Source organism: Crocodylus siamensis, chromosome 3 (assembly GCF_052110815.1).
Source record: "Crocodylus siamensis isolate JL-2025a chromosome 3, ASM5211081v1, whole genome shotgun sequence".
NCBI lineage: Eukaryota > Metazoa > Chordata > Crocodylia > Crocodylidae > Crocodylus > Crocodylus siamensis.
Genome location: NC_143397.1, coordinates 192013636 through 192037092, shown reverse-complemented (window position 1 = coordinate 192037092; position 23457 = coordinate 192013636). Strand labels below are relative to the sequence as shown.

At 45.6% G+C, this 23457-nt stretch overlaps 1 long non-coding RNA gene across 1 annotated transcript in view; it reads right to left on the bottom strand.

Annotated features, from left to right (window-relative positions):
- Positions 1-23234, bottom strand: part of LOC149869270 (uncharacterized) — a 29129-nt gene extending 5895 nt beyond the window's left edge. Inside the window, exons 1-2 of the long non-coding RNA XR_016441435.1 lie at positions 21338-23234; positions 18144-18331 (exon numbers count right to left, since the gene is read on the bottom strand). This is a non-coding gene — a long non-coding RNA (uncharacterized LOC149869270). The remainder of the gene's footprint in view (positions 1-18143; positions 18332-21337) is intronic.
- Positions 23235-23457: the final 223 nt, after the last annotated feature.

Here is a 23457-nt window from a genome sequence, read left to right as displayed (position 1 = left end):
CATGCCTGAAATGGGGAGTTTACTTGCTCTTGCCAATGTGACCAAAGCCAGAAAGACCCATCTATTTTTTAGTGTAGTGCAGGCAATGCGACTACATTTCATTCTACTCTATGGCACTCCCTAGTGTGGTTTGAAGCTGAGGTAGCTAGGAAGTGCAGTTGTTTTCTTGTGATTATACCTTGCAATGCCCAGGACAACCAGCACCTTATTTAGTCTATATGGATCTTGTATATCTTAGTTCTGGTTCTTGATTTTTGAAGATTGTTTCTTTTTGATAGATCCCAGTGAGTTATCAGATCATAGTTTCATAGTTGATAAGGTCAGAAGGGACCTGAGCAGAACATTGAGTCCGACCCCATGCCATGGCAGGAAAGAGTACTGGGGTCCACGACCCCAGCAAAGTGTTCATCATGATCTTCATGTGGATGCTTTCTTTTGCTCCCTGTTATCAAGGACAAGGTGTTTGCTGGGGTACTTAGATTAAGTAGTTCTATATCCATTTTCTTAGATATAGGTTATTAATTGCCTATATTCATACCAGTCCTTCATGATCTTCAGTTATAAATAAGAATATGCAAGTACTCAACAATCAATTTTCTTGGATCTTTAGCAGCAGCTGCATTTTGTTACAATATGTTTCCAAGCTTCTTGTAACCTGAAAGTGTCAGGGCTACTTTAGGAGGCCTTTGTTTACTGTCTGGCTGATTAACTTTTTGGGTCCGTCTGTGGTGATTAATCTAAATTCTTGTTCATATTACACTTACTCGTGTTGTCTTTAGTCTGTTACTGATTGGTTCCTCAAAGTTCTGATATGTTCTAAGTCTTAGATCAGGGTTGGCCAGGGTGCCACAAGCAACCTGTGCAAGGCATGCAGCAGGTGGAGGGGGGGACAGGGAGCACAGCAGCTAGGTCAGGAAGTAGAAATCAAAGTAGCAAATTGGGCAGGGAGAACAGGGCTGGGAGCAGAAAGCGGGGCAGCAGATCAAGTAGAAGAAAGGGATTGGAGTGGTGATAAAGCTGAAGTTGTTTTACATAAATAAATAGTTTTTAAGGTTTCTTAAGTGTTTCAAATATCAGAGATGGCTTGATTAAAGAGGTTATTCTTGCTCAAATAACTAAAAATGTTTTTTATTTACAAAAAGAAAATTGGCAAGCACTTAAGTCTACATTATAATCTCAGAGCTTTGGATAATTTCTGTGTGTTGTTTTATTGACTGCCAAGACATCAGGTTTGAAAATTGGCTGTTGCGCATCTAGATTACCCTTTTTTCATTAATGGCACTACATATTTTTTCAACATGTCAGGGCATTCAGTTTCTTTTCATTTCTGAGGGAAACCCATGTCCACCAAGATGAAGGACTTGGCAAGTCAACACAACTAATAAAAGAAAATTGTTTAGGGACTTTTGTTTCAATTTTTACTAGGATTCTTTCACAAATGGCTTTCACGATTCAAATCTTTCCTTCATTTATGCTATGACTCATACAGATTCTGAAAGACAAAAGGAAATTTTAAGTCTTTCTTTTCCACCTCCTACTCATGAGATTTCTAAATAGTTCTTAAGCAGATCTGACTTCTATCACCTACCATATATCATCAGCAGGGGATGCTCTCTTTTCCAATTTCTTATTCTAAAATTAGTTTTTCTTTTCATTTAGACAAATATATGTGGCTCTGGTCCTCAATTTGTACAAAATGCAGCTGCTTCCCAAACCAGAAAGGGGAATGCTACATCCACCACTTCAGATATTGCCAAAGGTTTCCTGACCCTTTCAGAACCTAGAAAATGAATTTCTCTCGCACATAAGCTTTAAGATCCACCACCAACTGGTCCTCCTTTTCTATCTTTCTGGCACAACCTCTTTATACTGGAAGCTCATTAATCTCTTCAGATATATTTTCAGCCTTCTATCTCTAGAGCAAACAGCAATTTATCCTGTACTTCCCCCACTGTTAAATACAAACTTGTGTGCATTATCTCTCCAAGTCATTTCACATCCAGTGGGAAGACCTATTTCTGACCTGTGACTAAAACTCTCTCACTACCGTACCATATTTCAACAAGGACAACTGCAAAGTCCTGCACTTAGGACAGAACAATCCCATGCACCAGTACAGGCTGGGAAGTGACCGACTAACCAGCGGCTCAGCAGAAATGGATGTGAGGGTTACAGTGGACAGTAAACTGAATATGAGCCAAAAGTGTGCCCTTGTTGCAAAGAAGGCTAATGACATCCTGGGCTGCATTATTAAAAGTGTTGTCAACAGATTAAGGGAAGTGATTACTCCCCTCCATTCAGCACTGGTGAGGCCACATCTGAAGGACTATGTGTAGATTTGTGCCCCCCACTACAGAAAGGATGTAGACAAATTGGAGAGATGCCAGCGGAGGGCAACAAAAATTAGTTGTGCACCAATAAAGATTTTTTTGGGGGGCGGATACTGATGGCTGATTATTAGTAAGCCATATTGGCTGATACCAATCTGATTGGCAGCCGACAGCTTTGTGAGCAGCATCCAGCTGGTAAGTCTGTTGAGGAGGAAGGGGTGAGTGGAGGGAAGTGGCATGTGGGGTCAGATCAAGGCCCCTGTGGGGAGGGAAGGAGTGGGGCTGAGGCAGCAGCAGGCACTGCCCAGCCAGGGTGGGCAACGGGACACAGCTCTGAGAGGCTTGCCCTGGGGTTGTGCAGAGGGGGAGGATCCTGATGCACCCGCAGGGGAGCCATGGGGGGTATGTGCCCCCCAGATCAGTGTGCAGAATGAGGGTGGGCTGCTGCTGCAGGCTGGGACTGGTAGTGTCACTGGGCTCTTCCCAGCAGGTGTGTTGGGTCAGGGCCACAGTCCAGCCAGGCAGCAGCAGGCTGGGGTGGGGGGTGCTATGGGTTGGGCCACCCCAGAATTCGCCATAGCCCCTCCATACTCCCGCATCCCAGTGCCGCTGCCACCTGCCCCAAGCACAGCCTTGGCCCAGCCTCCCACCGGAAAGAGCCCAGGCACCACTCCTGGTCCCAGGTCACAGTGGCAGCTCACCCTCATCTCACACACAGATCCATGGGGCACATGTCTCCTGCAGCTCCCCCAAGGGTATGCATAGGGATGGGAGCCACCCTTTCCCTTCCCTGTGCCCCCCAGATGACCCTCTTGTGGCTCTGTCCTGTGCCCTGCTCCACCATGGCTGGGCAGCCCCTACCCCAATCCCTCCTTCACCACAGGGGCCTTGATCTACCTCCCATACCCCTTCCCTCCCAACATACCTCACCGCTCCGGAGCCTAACTGAGCTTTTTTTTTTTTTCCCCCCTGTTTGGCAGGCCCTTTTAAACTGCGCGCATGTGCAGTGGGCCTGCCATCGGGGAACGCTGGTTTCTCAGGCCAGGGGGGCCCTGCCCGGGATTTGGAGGGCCCTGCCCTACAGGAGGGGGACTGGTGAGTACCCCACTCTTTCTCTTGTCACTCCCTGGGGGGCTGGGCCAAGTAGGGGCCTGGGCGGCGGCCTCCTCCCAGGGAGCGAGGAGTTAACCCCTTCCCACCATGAGCCCGCTTACCTCCAGCTGTGCTGGGGGTCAGCAGGGGGCTCTGCGGCTGCTGAGGGGGTGTCTGGGGGGCTTCGGGGGAGCGGGGGTGCAGCGGGCTTCACCCGCGCATCTCTCACCACTCCGGAGCCTAACTGAGCTCAACTTTCCAATCTGTTAAGATCCTTCTGAATTGCACTCCCATCCTCCAGCATGTTCACAGTCCTTCCCAGTTTCATGTCAACTGCAATCTGGTATTGAAAGGTGACCAGATACCATGGTTGGGAAAGGTGTATAAGAACCAGAATAGAATATGGTACAAAAACTACTTGGTTCTACTCCAATCTTGGCAACACCCTAGCCTCCATCCTCAGGGACAACAAGGTCATTCTCCTGGGTGACTTCAATGCCTGGGTTGGATGTGACCATGAAATCTGAAGCAGAACTACTGGCAAGAATGGTGTGGGGAAAACCAATGCCAATGATATCCTGCTCCTGACCAAATGCACCCAACATGGCCTGATCATGAAGAACACTGGCTTCCACCAGAAAGACCAGCTCAAGACCATGTGAGGCATCAGAGGTCAGAGCACTGGCACCTCTTGGACTACATCATCATATGAGGTAGAGACCTAAGGGACATGCTTGTCACGAGGGCCATGAAGGGATCTGAAGACTGCTGGATGGGCCACCAACTCGTGTGCTCAGTGATGAAGATTCACCTGGTGCCAAGACAGTGGAAGACCCAGAAGGCCACACGGAGATGGCTGAATGTTGCATCTCTGAAGGACCCTGGACAGCGGGAGGAGTTCCAGGTCCAGTTGTACAGTGCACGGGAGCAAGTCTCTACTGCTGATGACATCTCCATCCAGGCACACTGGGAGCAACTCAAGATGCCTGAGCCCAGACTATTGGGGTGCATCGTGACGGAACCAGGACTGGTTCAATGCCAGTGATGCTCAGATTCATGATCTCTTCAAGTGGAACCATGCAGCCTTTATCACCTGGCAAGACCACCCACAAACTCAGTGAAAGGCAGCAGTGTACCATCAGCTGAAGGCTGAGGTCCAGGGACACATCCATGACATGAGGAACAACTGGTGTGTGGAGAAGGTATGCGTGATCCAGGGCGACGCTGACCAGCACGATGTGAGTAACTTCTTCCAGGCTACCAAGGCAACCTACAGATCCCATTCCATTGGACAAAACCCATTCTGATCACAGGACAGCTCCCGGCTCCTCGAAGATGATGATGCCATCTATCTGCATTGAAGGAGCATTTCAAACTCCTCCTTAACCGGGAGTCCACAGTGTTGGAGGAGACCTTTCAAGCTGTCCCGCAATGCCCTGTGGTGGATTCTCTTGGTGATCCACCAATCCTCAGAGAGCTGAAGCAGGGTATCCAACAGGTGAAAACCAACAAACCCTGCGGACGAGATGGTATACCCATAGAGGTCTACCATGCTGGCAACTTCTGGCTCACATCACAACTCTGCCAGCTTATCCTCCACCTTTGGGATGAAGAGGACATCCCTGGGGATCTCAAGAATGTGACTATCATCACCATCTACAAGAAGGGGGACAAATATGAACTACAGAGGGATTTCCCTCCAGTCCATTGTGGGCAAGATCCTGGCTTGCATCCTCCTGCACTGCCTTCATCTCATTGCTGAGGAGATCCTTCTGGAAACCCAGTGCAGCTTGTGACCATCCCAGGGTACTGTGGACATGGTTTTCATTGCCAGGCAAATCCAAGAAAAATGTTGGGATCAAAATCAAGAACTATTCCTTGCCTTCATTGACCAACGCATTGAATTCCTTAAATCATGAAGCTACGTGGAGCATCCTCCAATGCCTTGGCTGCCCGCTGAAGTTTGTCACCATGCCTAGACTCCTGCATGATAATCTGACTACCACTGTCCTGAGTGGAAGGTCTGAAGCTGCCTTCCAGATCTGGACTGGGGTCAAACAAGGTTGCATGATTGCCCATACCTTGTTCACCATCTACCTGACTGTCATCATCCACCTCATCTGAGATGATCTACCATCCAGCATCAGTATCAACTGTCTGGGAAGCTTTTCAATCTTGGGTGCTCCCGGGCAAAAATGAAACTCACTACCAAGGACATCCACAACCTTCAGTTTGCAGACAATTCTTGCGTGATGGCTCACTCTGCACAGGATGTGCAAGCAACCCTAGATCTCTTCAATGCGATGTATAAGAGACTTGGCCTATCTTTGAATGTTGCCAAGATGAAGGTTTTCCACCAAAGCTCCCCAGGCAAGCTGAACATTCCGTGTACTATCTATGTAGACAGGGAGGCTCTGGAGTATGTGGAGCACTTTCTGTATCTTGGCAGCCACCTCTCTCAATGGGCTATCATCGATGAAGAAGTCTAGCACCAGGTCAACTGCACCAGTGCCACCTTCTTCAAGCTGTGACAACGTCTCTTTGAAAATAGAGATCTTCAGCAATCGACAAAGGTCCTGGTTTATAAAGCTGCATGCTGACCACTCTCCTCTACTGCATTGAAGCCTGTAACCATCTATCAATGCCACATTAAGACCCTTGAGAGCTTTCACAAGTGGTGCTTGTTTTGAATCTTGGGGATCAAATGGGAGGACTGCTGGACCAGTTTGAGTATCCTCCATGAAGCTGCGTCCACCAGCATCGAAGCCTTGCTCTTGAGAAGTCAACTCCGATGGATGGGCCACTGTGTGTGGATGTCTGAGAACCATCTCCCTCACCAGATTCTGTTCTCCCAACTCTCCATTGGCCAATGCTTAAAGGACGGCCAAAGGAAACAGTACAAAGACACGTGCAAGGTCGTCCTCAAGCATGGAGGCATCAACACCAATGGCTAGGAGTAGCAAGCTGCTGACCTGGTCCACAAAGGTGTGTGCCACTTTGAGGCCCTTTGAGGCCCAGTGACTTGATATCAAAGTGGAACAGTGGCAGTGGAGGAAGGAGAAGGAGACCAACCCAGGGCGGCGAATCCAATTGCCCCATGCAACAACATGCCTCCATTGCCGAAGAATGTGTGCATCCAGAATTGGGCTTCTCAGTCACCTGAGGACCCATCAAGCCTGATGGGTGTCGTCCTCAACTTCAAGGGACCATCGATGATAAGAACCAGAATAGAATATAGTACAAATTCTACTTGAATACTTTTATATAAATAATTCTATAATCAAATGAGTTTTATATTTATGAATTATTTTTCCAGGGCTGAGAACAATGGGGTTATCAAAGACTTTTTGATTTTGCTCATCTTTATTTCATCTGTATTTATATTCAGTATCATCAAACCTAACTTTGAGCATATTAATTGAAATCATTACCAGTAGATAGCAGTCATAGGCATATTGGCATTATGTCATATGAAAATTATAATTCCAATTTTCTTCTACTTGAAATACCATATTCAATATTTTTTCTATCAAAAATGACCTGGATGAGAATCATTTTTGCAATCTAGTTTCAATTACAATCATACAACCATAAAAACTCACTAAAATAAAAAAAACTATTAGAGAGACTCAGAAATGAACTACTAAATTGCTGTGTTGTACTCATTACCTAGCTCAGTAGTTTCAAAATGGTTTATCATAATTTTACACTCAATAAGGACTGAGTTCCTGGAAGGAAAAAGACATCTTGATGTCTTTGTTTTTATTGTTTATCACATTAATATGAGAATTGTTTCAGGATAAATCATTTTTCAGGTTTCAGATGTTGCCATTGCAAATTGGGTATTTTTTTTCTGGGAAGCAAAACATGGTAAAGCTGAAAAGTTCAGTTGACTGCTGGCACATTTCTGTGATATAGCTTCTTTATGTAGTCCAAACTATTCCGGTTTTTGTATTTCTCAGTGAAAAATTAACCTGGTTGTCCTTGTTTGGAGTGGCAGATACAGGCATATTTATATTTATTTTTGCAGTAATAAAATAGTTTTTTCTTGAAAGCTGCTCTCTTAAAATCAAACTTACAGGTCATATTCATAGTTCAGTTGAGTCATCAAAAATAGGACCGGGTGATTTTTCTTTTGACAAATACTGTAATTCACCAGAATGGTCATCATGGTTGGTTGAAACAACTTTTTTAGGATTAAATTAGTAAAAACAAAGAAGTGGCTATTTCTCTTCCACCCAGAGGCTCAACAGTTAGGGCAATCCCCAGTTTGTAGGTTCAATTCTCTTCTTGACCAAAAGAGATGTGGACCTATATTTCCCATATCATAAGTGCACAGCACCCTGCTTGAGGCCATGTCAGGTTTGGTTCTTCTCAGTTTCTCCTGTTGATGCCGTTCCACTTAGCATGGAATATTTAAATATCCATTGGGTGTATGAGTGAGAATGATTCTGTCACCTAGTCACTAGAGCACATTAGAGGCTGGGCAGCTTCACTATATAGTTAAATATTTTGCACAAGGTGGAACAACATCAACAGAGAGGTTGAAGGATTTGTGCTTTCAGACTATCCTGCAGCCAGGACACTCACTTGGGAGGAGGAAATTCATGTTTGAACCCATTCTCTGTCAAACTCAGAGTTGAGATTTATACCACTGCCACTTTATGCGCTGCCACTTCCCAGAAGAGTGCCCTAACTACCCTACTACAGGGCATTTTGGAGTGTGTAGATTTCATTTTCTCCTGCTTGTAGTGTTCAGCTTTGTATGAAATCTTTAATTATTCACTGACACAGGGAGCAGATGTGCAAACACATATAGGTGAGAACCCGCACCATGGGGCATAATTCTCAACTTGCTTATTCTCTCTCTGTGGGTCAGATAATATCTAATATTTCTTGCAAGGTAAAATAGCTTCAAGAGGAGGAACTGCTAACGTTCCACCCCAAAGTACCTTCTAGTGTGGTAGTTAAGGCAATCTGTATTACTGTCTAAGAGTATTCATTGTTCTATATGAAATGAGTTGATTGCTTTGTTGTAAATACTAATGGATGAAAGACACGCATAGGTGTTTCACATGACAGCCTCTTGGCAGCCTGAGCATACCAGTGACTGACTAAATGAATACAGAGATCAAACCCTATTATGCTCCATAGATGTTAACTTCAGAAAAAGAGTTTTCCCAGTTCCCAACCTGTGCAAGTTCTGCTAGGAAAGAATTTTGCCTTCCATGGCCTTCAGTCTGGCCCTTTTCAAAATTAATCAATTCACTGCTGGGGGAGGGGCGGGGGGAGGGGGATCAGTAGACAAGAGACCTGATCCTGCTACCAGTGAAGTCACTACTAATGAGTTCTCTGCTTCAGGATCAAAGCCAGAATTCTGTAAATGCATCCTAAAAAATGCACTGGTTAATGGCTGAAAAAAAATCTCATTTCATAAAAATAACTAGCAAGAAAAAACTCTGGAGAGTAATAGACTTACTCTGATTTTACAAGCAGTAATAAAAATCTCAGAACCAACACATGCAACAACATTTGAGGCCTCCCAATAGAGTCTTTGCCCATTCAGAGAAAGCCAAGCTAGTCAGTCAGGCATCTATGCCTCTTAGAAATTAATTGCAATCTGCTATTTTAACCAGCTGTGGTATGGGCTTTGTTGGGCAAACAAAGGGAAAACAATTACAAGAGTCTGAGGCGCTCTTGGACTCGGTGTGTGTGTCTATATGTGCAGATAACTGTGTTGCGTGAGTGTGTATATGTATGCAGGTGCCTTCATGCACCTGTAGTTTTCAGGATCAAACAATCTTGTGTGTCCATTTAAAGGAATGTGTGCATTTGGGTTAATGGGGATGGAGTCTGCACCTGCACAGCGATCACAATAGTCTCACTGTTACCTTGTGCCCCTTGCCTATATGTTGCGCTTCTCAGCTAGACAACAGGCACGGTCTTTGTATTGTGTGTGGACAGTTCTTAGCACAATGGAACCTTGATTCCTGATTGCAATCTCTTGGTGTTATTGCAATAATACGGTGAGGACAAGGCTTTAAGTTACATATGTGTGTGCTTTTATAATTGCCTGATGTACCTCAGAGCTGTCTAACTGGAAGCTTGGGCCACATCCTGTCTGCAAAGAGCTAATGTGAGGGCCATGGATTCCCACCCAGCTGCCACTCCCCCATTGCTCTTGCTGCTGTGACAGCTGGGGTCTTTGGGCCATGGCCACAGCAGGAGCAAGGGAAGTAGATACTTGCCCTGGCTTTGTGGTGGCAAAAGGGCAAGCCTGCACATAGGTAATGGGCATGAAGGGAAGCCTTGTGTGGCCTGTGCAGCAGGGTGGCTGGCTTAGCAGTGCAGCAGGAGTCCTGGGGAGCCCATGCTGGGTACAGTCTCCATGGTGTGCAGCCTGGGGCCCATGACTCGTGTAGCATATGGTCCCCTGCCACTCAGAAGTTGGATAGCCCTGGTGTACATGTTCATATGGGTGGTGGGACAGTCCTGCTGAAAGTTTAGCCCACATAAAAACAGAACACAGGACAGGAAGAATAGTCCAGTAGCTATGGTGCTAGCCTAAGTTTGTTTTTGTGCCCTATTTCAGATTGCTTGTGTGACCCTGGGCAAGTCACTCAATTTACTCAGTGTTTCACTTTCATTCTGACAAGTAGAGATAATGTCACTCCCCAATTTACTGGAATGTATTTATAGAAGTATGAAGTGTTCACATACCAAAATAATGGGGACCATAAAAGACCTCTGCTATAGCCATATTAGGTAACTGCAGCACAAAATGTTTCATGAACACAGATTTCAATTCTTAAATAAAATTACACGGGAACAGGTACTTTGCAAAGTACTAATGATAGTATTGACAAAGACCTTTATGGAGAGAGTTAATTTTAAGTTAATGCAATAGAATTCACCCAGAACACCAGTTTCAAATTTGTGAGTATTCAAATTCAGAAACCAAGACAGTTTTTACCTCCAAGACATGTATGTAGCTTTGACTGCCTGCAAAAACATCTAGCCTTTTTGCTTGCATATTCAGAAGAACATAGTTGTCATTCCTATGAGAAAACTTCCCTGGCTCATCTGCAAAATAATACTGAGAATGTTTCAAAAACAAAAATGAAAAAACACCTAGGACATGAAGAACAAGAGGAGAATTCTTAATAGTTGGAAAGCATCCTTATATTAGTAGGTGAGAAATGGAAAGTATGAGTGGATAAAATAAATGTGACTTGCATAACAATGGAGGGACCTCACTTTCCTATTTGCCATGGGAATGCCAAGTATTTAATAAATAAGCTGAACTTACTCATTGTACGTTGGTCAGTACTAGGGGTTGTAGGTATTGCTTGCCTTATAGCACTATAATATCATTGGGAAAGTAAGGCTGGAAGGAGGCTCATGAGATTACTTAATCCAGCCCCCTGCTCAGGTCAGGACCATCCCTGACTAAACCATCCCATCCAAGTGTCTGTCTAACCTGCTCTTGAAAATTTCCAGGGGATGGAGATTTGCCCACTTCTCTAGGCAGCCTGTTCCAACACTTGTCAGTTAGGAAATTCCTTCTTATATGCAATCTAAATTCCTCTGCTGCAGTTTGAGGCCTTTGCTCATAGTCCAGTGTCCTACATCCACAAAGAAAAGTCTATCTCTATCGTCTCTGTAATCATCCTTCCGGTAGTTGAAGACTGTTATCAAATCCTCACCTCAGGCTTGTCTTCTCCAGACTAAATAATTCTCATTTTTTCAGCCTCACCACTACTGAATAGAATGGTAGAATTACTTCACTTGATCTGCACGTGACATTCCTGTTGATACAACCCAGTATATGGCTTATTTTGCAGCAGGACACGATTGGTTCCTACTCAGTTTCTGGTCTGCTGTAGTTCCCAGGTCCTTCTCTGTAGTACTGTCATTCCCCTGTATTTATGCATGCAGTTATTCTGTCCTAGTAGAGGACTTGGCATTTGTCCTTGTAGAATTTCATCTGATTGATGTTAGATCATTTCTCCAGTTGATCCAGAACATCCTAGACCCTAGCCTATGCGTGGGCAATAATTTGGCTGGAGGGCCACTTAAGGAATTTTGGTGAGATGTTAAAGGGCTTGGGGGAGGGGGATGTGGACTTGGCCTTGGCCCCCCTTCATGACTGTTTGAAGCAGCTAGCACAGTGGGGGAGGGGGGGAAGGAGGAGGGGAGATGCCTTTTGATTCAGCTCCAGGCCCATCTGCCCCATACACGCAGCTTAGAGGCCATGGATGGAGCAGGCAGGTGGGGTCTTTGTGTAGACTGCCTGGGACATCTGTGGGCAGGGTGTGCTGGGCCAGGTGATGGGATGGCACCATGGGTAAGTGGGGAGTGGTGTGCAGGAGCAGGATGGGTGAGCAGGGCTGGGGCCAGGGCCAGGATTGTGTGGTGGTGACAACATGGGGCCGGGGCCAGGATTGTGTGGTGGTGACAACATGGGGCTGGGGCCTGGAGCAGAGCTGTGATCTGCGATCTGCTCCCTGCATGTCCCTGGCAGCAATGGGCCCCCGTCCAGAATTAACGCCTGTTGCAGGGATGTGCGGGGAGCAGATCACTGCTCTCTCCTGGGCCCTGGCTTGGCACTGTCACCATTCTGTGATCCTGACCCCAGCTCTGGCTGCCCATCCCACTCCCAGACCACTCTACACCCATCTGCAGCCCCATCCCATCCACCTGGCCAAGTGCACCCTGCCCATGGGGGTCCCAGCCCAGCCTCCATGGAGACCCTCCCCCCCATAGGCTGACCTGCTCTGTCCAGAGCCCCCTGGTAGTGGATGCAGGTGGATGGACCAGGGTGCCCAGGGAGCAGAGGCAGGTCTGGCAGTGGAGACACTGGCAGCAGCAGCTGTAAGTGTGAGGGCAGCGAGCCGCTGCTGCAAGGGCTACTGAGAAGCTGAGTCCAACCATTGTGCTGCACCCACCCACTCCCTACCGCTACACCACTCAGCCCCATGGATGATAGCTCCTGGCATGCCTGAGAACTGTGCATGGGTATAGAGCGGGATGTGTTCCACACCAGATGGCACCTCTACACTCATGGGCAGCTGCACTTGCCATGGCTCAGGGTGCCCCCCAGACCTGGGTTGGGCAAGGTTTAGGGACCCGCCACAGGATGGGCCACCATAGAATCCTTTGGTGGGCCAGATCCAGCCCACGGCCCATATTTTGTCCACCCCTACCCTAGCCCTACCCTCCAGAGAACCAACAACTCCACTCAACTTGGTGTCATCCACAAATACACACAAATGTTCTTCTTTTAACCTAGGAATACCTATAATTTTAAATAACTGATTCATTGCATTATTTGCTCAAACCCAGGTTATTTTCATTTCTGTTTTTCAGGATTTCCTAGAACCATTGGGACATAAGACATAGGAGGAATCATCCAATCTCCGTGCCTTTAATAGGTTTAGTTTCTGATAATCTAATGCTTTGTCCTGTCTAGTTGTGAAATGTTCCAAGCAATTTAACATAAAAGATTTTATATAATGTAATTGCTATATCAGAACGGTATAATGTATATAACGTAATTGCTTTTGCAGAAATGTATATTTGATGAGACATGTCCTAGATTAGGTAGGCCTCACAGCCATGGCATATCCTTATGCTGGTCAAGAACTAGACCATTCAAAGGCAGACAGTAAAGTCAAGAGTTTGAGTTGAAATCCCGGTTATAGCTTTAAGAGTCTTTTCTGAGAGTGCCTCCCTTAGCTGAGGAAATCAAATGCCTGGCTTGGCTTAGAACCTCAGATTATGCCAGGCTGCATTTCTCAGAGAGGAAATTTGTTTGATGCCTAGAAGTTGGAACAGGATGATTTGGAAACATAAAAAAAACCCCTGTTTACATCTGGCCTGGGTGGTCTTGGGATAAGGGTTCTTCTGTTTGCTTGTTCTGTTAATTTCTCTTTAGATCAAGAATTCACGATGAAGGGAACATGATCAGAAACTGCCATGCCTTTGCATGTTTGTTATTTTGGCTGCACAAATAAATGTTATGAAATCACAGAGGTAGTCATTTTCTTAAACTAGGACTCAGAGTTTCCATCTATCTTCCAAAACCTTGGCCCTGCTCTATAGAAATAACAGTTTTTCAACCTCCACCTTTCTTCATATAATTAAATCAGGGGATGTTCTACTTACTGCACACATCTACACTGCCTCTCTGGCCTGAGGCTTGAGTTTATAAAGGGTGATGCAGGTCACCTGACTCCAACTTCTGTCCTGAGGTCATATGGGGCTGACTGCACCTGGATCTGGTGGCCATCTGATTTCCAAATCTTCGGCCTGCTAATAAGCTGCAGTAGCACCCAGACAACATGAGCAAAACTAATGGAGGGGGATAAGGAAAAGGAGTGAAAGCATAGGGGCAAGGAAGGGTTGCGGGGAAGGTGGAGTGAACCACACCCAAGGCAGCCAGGGAGCACCCCAAAGGGAAGGGATGACCTGGCAGACCCAAGAAAAGGCAAAGGAGTGGGGTGGGGAAGTGAATGGGAACATGGTGGAGGAAGTGGGGGTGAAGCCCAAGCACCCTTGACCCTCTAGTAATGGGCTTATGCCAAATGTCCCTTGAGTGGCATGGGATCTTAACATTTCAGAACCCCTTTATCCCCCTGGAAGTGGGATGCTTATGCCCCAGAAACAGCCAGTTTTACAAGGTGACTTGCTAGAGAACGTAATACCTTAAGAGTACCAGGCACTACAATATAAAAAGCAATACAGCTTTGTCTCTGTGCAGACTCTGTGGGCGTAATAAAATGGATTTGGGCAGGGTAGGTTCAGCACTTTGAGGCAGGTTGTGAAGGGAAATCAACAGATTTCCTGTGCTTACTTGGTGACTCTGTGTGGGTCACAGAGGTCACTGTGACTCAGTTCAGGCGCTGCTGGGCATGCTGAATTGGGTGTGCTGCCATGCCCTACTCTAGCTGCAGAGGGTTGGCTGAGGAGCCACGGACTAGGACCCTGGCCTCCCCGAGTAGATGGCCTGAGACTTGCATCCAGAATACCAGAATACGGGCTTCTCCCCAGGCCTTGGGCTCCCTGCCCTGGGTCTATAACTAAACACACAAATCAGTAGCAATAAATAAAAAATAGTTGCACTTATCCTGTGCTGATCATCTGTGGTCCATCCTCCACATTGTGGTCCTGGTGCCCCAGTTGCACTGACCTAGGCGCAGGCTGGCAGTAGAACGTTGGCCAGGTGAGGGAAAACCCGCCCGGGGACCACACCATCCACATGGATCCCTGGTACTGACTGCCGGCCCTTCACTCCAGAGAGACAGCTTTGCAGGCACTCCTGGCTGCTCTTAACCCCCTCTCGTGGAGGCAGGCTCTTCCACCCCACCCCGGTAGTCGGGCTAACCCGGGCAGCTCATCACAGCTGTGCCTGCTGCACCAATTTCTGGCCAGCTGGTGCAGCTGCAGTACAGCTGTATGTGTTTTGGAATTGGGAGTGGGGAGCCATCCCAGGTTGGAGGTGGCTTGGATGTGCTCCTTCTCACAGTAACAGGGCCCAGCCCCATTACACGCTGAAATCTGATTCCTACCCCACTTTGTGGCATCATTGGTTCTGGTAGCTTCCTTATTTCCTCATGCCACCAACCCACAATGGAGAGGTGGCACCTGAGCATCTTCGCAACATTTAACCAAAGCACTTTTTAAGCAGCAATAAGGAGAGTTGCTTTTCTCACTCTTAGCAACTGGTATGGTTCAACTGAAGAATCCTGAACAGCTTCAGCACTTTTGCTAAGCCTCACAGTATTATTGATTTCTCTAGTTTCTGCTGTGAGGAGCTGTTAGTAAAAAAACATCGACTCAGCTAGTGTGCTCAATGGAGCTGTTTTACATGCTCAGAATGTGCTGCTGTTGCTGCTGAGTGGTTAAAAAAAATCAAAGACAATCCGCTTAATTTGGCTGAACTCATGTGCAGGCAGCAGCAAGGATTTGGGTAACTGTATAAAGTTCATCACAAATCCACTAATAGCAGGCCTGATTCTGACATGGCAGTTACTCTCCATTTACAACAGCAGAAGTGAGATCAGAATTGGATCTGTTAGTTTCCATTCTAGTCCATGAGATCCATACATTAAGGATAGCAGCAATACTCCCTATTCAGCAGACTGAAAGTTCAAAGAGAGAGCAGACTGGAATTTCTGAACCTCTTGTTGAAAAGTGGAATCATTTGTCAGCTAAAAACAGCATGGGATTCCTGTACTGGGGATCACAAAGCTGTTGCCATCTGCCCATATTCTGTTTTACTTCTGGCCTGCTCATTAGAGCAATTCACTAGAGCTGGCTGAAACACAATATTCCTTTCTGTAGGAAATTCTGACTTTTCAAAGCAATTTTTATTCCAAATCAGAATGAGTCCTGAGTATGGGGCAGCTTAAGGCATTCCCTACCTCATGGCAAGAAAACTGGAGGCCTTGAAAGTCCCAGCTTGAACTTCTAGACTTCCTGCCATAGCGTAAAAGCCCTGAAACCTCAGTCTCAACCTGGGGCACTCAGAGCTCACAAAATTCTTACTGTGACTCAATAGTCTGGATCCTAAGACTACCCTGCTAGATGTTCTGGCCCAGGCCTTGGATGTCCAAAAGGTGGACAGCTATCAACCCAAGAAGCCTAGATTTTCTAGCAGTGTGGCAGGTGAACTGAAAGGAAATCAGACAAAGCAGATTCCATCAGAAGTTCATTGGACACTCAGACTCTTAAGTTTCTGAAGAAAACACGTTTTGCTAGCAAATTGTCAACTGGCTTGCAATTAATCTGGTATTTATAAACATGGGAATATCTTGCCTTTCATACGTGAGAGGCTGCAAAGTGAGCTGTTGAACAACCTATCCAGTGAAAGGGAGAACATGTTTCTAATTACACCTTCCCTATCCACTAAACAGAAAAATTAAGAAAAAACAGAGAATGGCCCAAACTGAATAGAACAGCCTTGCAATAGCCTTTGAACACAATCACAGGGAGTCTCTGGCAAGTATAAAGACACTTCACAGGTGGGGTCCCTGGCAACCTTGGCACAAGGGAGCAAGGACAGACGAGGCTTGCTTAAGAGCAGTGTGTGGGCTGATTCCTCAGGGCCGATTTTGAAGTTTTACATGCTATCAGTGAAGCCCTGAAATACCAGCTTTATTTTCAATAGCACTTCATAGTTTAGAGAAAGCAAGAAACCCTCCTTGCCATTCAAGCTCCGAGAATGCTGTGCCGAGCAAACAGAGTGCAGCTCTCTTTCAAGGACTGTATTCTCATTGGATTTCTGCATTCAGTGACCTTGGCAGCATTACAGAAGGAACCCTTTGCCAGAGAGACGTACTGTTTTTTAATGTGTTTAAAGATTAGATATACACATACTTTCCCTCATCAGATACACAGATTTTTGTTCCTTTTTCCCCCTTGAATAAACCTATTGTTGTCGGGGGAGAGGGCTGAAGGTAGGGGGGGAGCACTCCAGCTGTTTGATTTCCATATTAGCTCTTCTACAACATCCCAAGATAAAAGATGCAAAACAGCAGCTTTTTGTACTTCCCTTCAAGAATCTGGTACCAAAACAAATTGCAGCATCAAGTGACTTTCTGCATTACCAACCCCATATTTTGGCATTTAAACTGATTTTATACATATAGACATGAAAAGATGCAGTATTTTTTCATCTGAGAATATGTGGGAACACAAGTCAGAGACAGAGCATGGGAATTTGGAAGATTCCCAATCTAAACATAGGATTTGCTATGCCGGATCAAACTGCTTTCCCCTCCATGCTGGGAATACTGCATTTGGCAATGGAGTACATCTCATACTGCTGAAGAAAATGACAAAATACACCTGCAAATTATGCCGTTAACCAGTGGTGCAATAGTACACGTGGGAGTGAGGGATTTTTTTGGCTTAACCCCGAATTAAATGGCTTCAACAATGAAGTTTCAGGTAGGCACATCAACTGTTATTGGTCATTGGTCATAAACTATAGATCCACTCTTAAAAAACAAGGGCTGTAATATTATTATGGGACATCAGATGGTGCTGTTATAGATAGCTTACCAAACTGGACTCAACCAAATGTATGGGCAGACAGATTGAGAAGAAGTACGTGTTGTAATGTGGATTTTTTTAGAAGTTACGTGAACATAATTTTAAATTATTCCTTGCTGAAATCTCTTACGAGAAATTCATTTAAGGTTTGAGACAAGCTCTGTAGAATATGTATTCATGCAAGTATAACACAGGTACTGAGTTTTCTATAGCTATTAAGAGACAAAGAGACTTGAATGCCTTTTCAGGGGAACAATTCTGCAACTTACCACTGTCAAGCCACTACTAAATGTGAGCAGATTACAAAGTTTCTCTCAATCTTTGCGCAGGGTAATACAACAAAGCACACATGGCAACTGGCACAATAACTGTGTTCCAGATAATACTGTTCTTTCAAATCCCATTGCCCCTGAAGCTTTTCTTCTTAGGAGACAGAGTTATAGTTGTGACGCTAGTGCTGAAAATGTCTCATGATGTGTCTGGATAAGGAGTGAGGTGATTACACCAAATCTTCTGATCCATTCTACTTTTTTCTGTCAAAACGAGTTGCATCATTTGCAGCATAATAGGGTCACTTTGTACCATGGGGGCTACATTATTTTGTTTTATATTAGAACTGTTTTTTATATAACAAACTGTTTTGTGTGGTCAACCTTCATTTACCTACAGATCAGCTGCTGATTGGCATCACCATCAGGAGCCGCTCCCAAAGAGACTGCTCATTGAAAACCACGTGCGACTCCAAATATTTGCACAGGTTCAAAAGGTTTCCTTATTCGCTTTGACGTTAAACAATATCAGCACAATTCTCATTACTCTCTTCTGAAGCCACCTTCATCAAAGTAATTTACCTGTGTACACATCACATGGAAGAAGTTATCAGCAGATTATTGACATACAAGAAGTACAACAGAATCCATTACAACACAGGATATTTACAATGGCAATCCGATACAATACACGAGAGAGAAATCCAGTGAGCAAGCAAAAAGAGAGCCATGCTAATCTGTAAAAGTTTCAGAAAATATTGCACTGCAACTGAAATAGCAGCATAGCTACTTTTATACCATTATTTAAGGCTGAGCCTAGAAACTCATTGTAAGCCACTGTTAGAGCTTAGCTGATTAATCCTGAAATTCTGGGTATGGATACAGGAACAACCTACTGTAGGAAAAAACATAATAGGGTTTTACTGCAAATTAGCTGCCATTCTGTAACTCCCCATGGGCACGCTCATACCCCACAGTATGTAGAAGCTAAACCATGATATCTTTCCTCTCTTTCATTGAAGGCTAAGTTACCAGAGTTCACCTTCCTGGTACTGAGGGATATGAAGACGCACTAAAGTAGGTACCACAGGGCAGCTGACATGCGGTAAAGCTCTACCTCATTTTATCCCATAGTAAGTAGTTTTGTGTTTATACCAAAAGTGTCAAGTTTCAGTGTCAAGCTGAGTCTGTCAGAGCTTTTACATTTCCCAATGGAAGGAATTTCAGAAAACATCCATACCCTTTGTATGTCGCTGAAATAGTGAAAACATGGTTTAATGCTAAGGAATGATAATTAACATGCACAGAGCTTGCCCGTGTTGTTCCCCCTTCCATTCTGTGCTCCTTCCTGTCTCACTCATGCTTGCGCCTGTCCTAAATTAGCCTGTAAACTTTTCAGGATGTCAATTCTGATTTGAATGTCATACAAATGAGTGATCCTCAAAATCCTACCTCAAACTACTACAAAGTGCTAAAATAGATTCTATTTACAATAAGGTTTTTTTGTTGGTTGTATTTTATTCACACGTTGCTACTTTTACTGTACTCTGCTAATTGTTATATGGATTGATATCTAAGCCGTTTGGCGACCGTCCATTAGGGATCCTCAGGCAGGATTATGACAATCTATCTCAGCTCCACATGCAGCCAATCTGCAATCTAGTAATTGCTTCCTGTTGTAGGGCTCCTTGGACTCCCTGGGGTCGGACTTCTTGTCTGGAACTCTTCAGGGCATGGGGGAGTCCACGCTACCCCTGGCATCTCCCAACCTCCCCATTAACTTTACAGATTCACCCAAAGTCACACCTCTCTCCATGTGACTAAGCAGGAAATACAAGCTTTGCAAATGAACTTGCTAGAGCCTACTTTAATTTTAGGTGACACAGGAGAGTTAAAAATACAGGCAAGGCAGTAAATGTTTGAATGCAGTTCTACCTCAGAGTCTACCTTGGGTTTGGTCAATGCCTTTGGGGAAGACAAAGCCCTTAATGCTCCATAATGTTCTGCTGAGTCTTCCGTTTTTTTCTTTCTTAAAGAGAAAATTACTTTTAAAAACAGTTGGGGAACACCTTTCCCATTGCTGGTATTTTTATTGTGAATTTTTCATGCTCTACCCCGCACAATCAGTCCTTCATTGTTACAAGGCAGTGGTTCCACTGATAGCAAACTCACTGGCTAAACTAGCTAGAACCAATGATGGTGATCCACTTTTCGCTTTCTTCACACCATCTGCTCCTGCTACAGAATGGCAGTTCAAATCCACAGTGAGGGCTACAATCAGCAATTATATGTGATAAAAAACAGGAATTCATAAACAAACACATTTATCAGTATATGTATAGAATTACCTGGTTACAATAAGGCCCAGTGGGGCATTATCTGGCTTGGGTGGGCCAGAATCATTATTCCTTCCAGGCTCCCTCCTTGTTCAGGGAAAGAAGTAATTTATGGTTCCCCTTTTTTTCTAGTACCTATTCTGCCTGATAAATGTGTGTTGTAGGTAGGCTGCTTCCTTCTCCCTCCTTGTCTTTGCTCATGTGAGTAGGGTGAGTAGCCCCTGCTTTCTTTTCTCTCGTCTCCTGAATGGAGTCACAGTAGGAGAGGAGTTAACAGGAAATGAATAAAAACTGTGCTAATCAACCCCTTAAGGAGCAAAACAGAACATAATGGCCCTTTGGTGACCAACTGTGCAGTATGAGGGTGCAGCCACAAAAAGTGAATATTTACACCACCAGTCAGAACATATAAAGAACATGTTCTTCAGATGATAGCAAGCTCACACAACTCTTTGTTCAGAGACAGTTTGGAAACACAGGGGCCAAAGAGTGGAAATGTTTGCAGTGCTCAAAGCAGTGAGTGTACATATGTGCATGGCCAAAAAAGAACTTAAAAATGGATCTGCTTCCTGAAACAGCTCTCTGTGCAACACACTGTGACAGGGGTTGCTTGGTCCTCCTGCATCCCACAGTGCTCTGTTCCTTCTTGTTCCCGGGGGAGCTGGGGGGTGAGAGACAGGTGAACAGCCTTGGGATAGTGGAGGTTGAGAGGCCTGCAGGGATTCCTGCTTTCCAGCCAGGGGCCTGCAGAGGATTCCTTGCATACCTCTCAGGCTCTGGAGGTTACTGAGGACTGCTGAGTTCAGAGGAAAATGCTTACTGACTGTCTGCCCATCTCCCTCTCTTTCCTTGGTGAGGACAGGAATAGGAACAGAGCACTGAGGGATGCTGGAGGAATGAGAAACTTCCTACTGTGTTCTCTGTCAGGAGAGCACTGCCACTGCTATGATTAAAAGTGCTTTGGTGTGGGTGCAGTTGGAGGACACATGTCTGTATGGCACTGAAGCATTATGAATCTGAAGTGCTCTAAATTGGAGTGGCACTTCGTGTGCTGAAAATAAACAGCTGTCTGTGGATTAATTCAAACAAGTTACTTTCAGTGGCTAATTTGGCAACCTAATGTTTCTTGGTGTAATCCAGAAAAGCAAAAAAAGGTCACCGATTTGAGATGGGAGAAACCATCCAGTCCATTCTCCCTGCCTTTGCATTTTTGTTAGATTTTCAACATCATGGTTTCCAAAATGTAGCTTACGTTACTGTTGTGAAAAGCTGCGGGAAGCAGCTGCTGATGGGGGAACACTCTTCACACTGGAATGCATGGCCCCGTGGCTGTGCAACAGAGCAGAGAGCGCCAGGCTCTGGACTGTGTACATAGAAAGAACATAACAGGAATGTTTGCTTTAATGAGCAGACGAATGCAGGAGGCTTTTCTCAAACGTTCCTTGAAAAACTAATTCAAATCATGTTAACATATGATTCTTTTCTCAATTGGGTCCCTTAATATATTTTTTCCTGCCAAACTTCCAAGCCACAAGCCATTATTGGGCTATGGTAGTCATCACTGCATTTCAACCTCAATCTCCACTAGTTAAATTGTAATCAGACTATAGAAGCTGTGACAACAGATAAGAAATGTAATCTACTTAGTCACATATTCTATATTTGCACTCTTCTGGAAAAAAAAAATCATTATAGACTTCAGCCAGTGATACAGTGCCATAGGCAAAGAACAAAGTATAGAGAAAGTAAAGAGAAAGGTTACCTTCTGAGTTCAGTGGGTGATCTACTTGTATCTTAGAGTATAAGATTTGCTCTGCCTTACCTTTGTCTGGTTTGAACACATACAGGTGTCACTGTCCATTAAAAAAACAATAATTTAACGATGAATCAAATAAGTGTTTCCAAATATTATATTCAACCCTCCACTGTTACCTAAGCAATAATATAGCCTGTATACCCCCTCAGCACCTCAGAAACATTACTATCTTATATGGGTATTATGATGTATAGTATTGTTGTCCCTATTTTACAGATGAGAAATGGAGACATTAAGAAATTAAGTGACTTTTCCCAAAATTATAAAGATCACAGAGAAAATTTGTACAACTAGGACTTGAACTTGGCTGGGCTATACCCACTAAAAGAGATGCACCCCCAGGATTTCCGTGGTGTGTCTACTTAAGCGGGGAACCCCAAGCTATCCATGCTTATAAAAACATGCCTGGGATCTCAAGGGTGCATCTCTTTAAGCACAGAAACCCTGGCTTTCCCCACTTATTGAGACATTCCTGAGATTCCCTGGAGTGAATTTCTGTAAGAGGAGAAAGCTGGGAAGGTGCTCCAAGGGACTGAGGCCCAATCCTGCCTGGCAATTCTGGAGTGCAAAAGCAGGCCCCTCAGCCCCCTGTAGCACCTGCGCAGGGGGGCTGCAGAGCAGGGGTGGGCAAAATACAGGGTGTGGGTGGGTATCCGGCCTGCCGGGCAAATCCATCCAGCCCATGGGGCCCCTCTGTAAGCCCTGGCTCTGGGCTTCCCCTCTGCAAGCTAGTGCCTACATGCAGGAGGTGTGGCTCTGATTGCTAAGCAACACCCCACCCCACCCCAGCCTGGCCTGATCTTCCCCAGCCCTGAGGTAGGGGGCACTAGGGATGAGAAACCTCTGCCTGGCAGAGGTTTTTGCTAGCAACCCCGTGGCTGCTTCTAGCCTCCATGCCTGCCTGCGAGACTGGGAGTTCATGTACAAGCCCCACTGGGCTGGGGCCAAGGGCTCCCGCTGTGGGAAAGGGGTGGGAGCGCAGGGAGCCCTGCGCTATGGGGCTAAGCTGGGCTGGCCCTGCATGCTGCCACCAGTTCAGCTGGGGACTGGGGTAGGAGCACAGGAGCTGTGTTATGGGGCCAGGTGGGGCTGGCTCCACACCCTGCCACCACGTATGGCTGGAGACTCGGCTGGGAGTGCTATTGGGTAGGGTGCGGCCGGGGACTTGTATGGGAGCTGTGCTATGGGGCCAGGTGGGGCTGGCCCTGCATGCTGTTGCCACTTGCGGCCAGGGACTGGGGTAGGAGCATGAGGAGCTCCTACCCCAGCTGGCCCCACTCGCTGCCACCACATGCAGATCTAGGGATCACACACTCCAGAGACTCTGAGGACTCCCCACCTCCACACATACCTACATCCTCCTATATACCCAATCCCCCTCATATCCCCAAACTATCCCACCCCCTTACTTCTCCCCACCATAACCCCTCCACACACCTACACCCTCCCAAAGCCCTCACACATATACTTCCCCACACCCCATTCCCACCATACCTCCAAACACACCTACAGCCTCCCACACACCCTCCCACAGCTCCCACCCCAACCATCGTACC